Below are 658 nucleotides of genomic sequence, written 5' to 3' on the forward strand. Positions count from 1 at the left end.
GGTGGGGGCTGCCGAGCGCCGGGCGGCCGCCTCGTGCCCTTCTGGGAAAGCACGTCACGCCGTGACAGCCCCGAGCCCGGGCTGGGCCGGGCTGTGTCACGCCAGGCAACCCAACGACCGTGGGCACCGCTCCCGGTCCCCACGTGGGAGGGATCTTTCCATCAGGAATCCTTGCAAATGCCTCCAGGTTTTCCTCCCCAAGCCGTCCAGTAGCGCAGTGAGCTGGAGGGGCACGGCCGGGCTGGGTCTCTTGCCAGCAATCCTGTATCCCAGCGGGGCTAAAAATACCTCGTCTGGGTATTCAGAGCTGGGGTGAGGCTCAGACGCCCCCCAACCCCCTGCCCCGGGACCATCTTTCACAACCTCTGGCAGGGGTGCTGGTGCTCCCTTCAACCTTCTGCTGTTTACCTTCCCCAGCTCCAAAGTCCTTATTGAACAGCACGGGCTGTTCTGTTTATTGGCATGGGGGGTTCAGGGGCACGTGGGGGCTCCCTGGGTGCCTGCAGAGCCCGGGTGGCACCGTGCCATGTGCGGCGATGCCGGCTGTGGCACAGAGACCCGGAGAGGAGTCAGGTTATGCAATTACAGTGCTGGGAGTATTTATAGATCTTGGCCCTGCACCCTGGAAAATGCTTCCCAGACCACCCTGCAGAGTCTG

The sequence above is a fragment of the Merops nubicus genome, unplaced genomic scaffold (genome assembly GCF_000691845.1).
Source record: "Merops nubicus isolate BGI_N331 unplaced genomic scaffold, ASM69184v1 scaffold27380, whole genome shotgun sequence".
Lineage (NCBI taxonomy): Eukaryota > Metazoa > Chordata > Aves > Coraciiformes > Meropidae > Merops > Merops nubicus.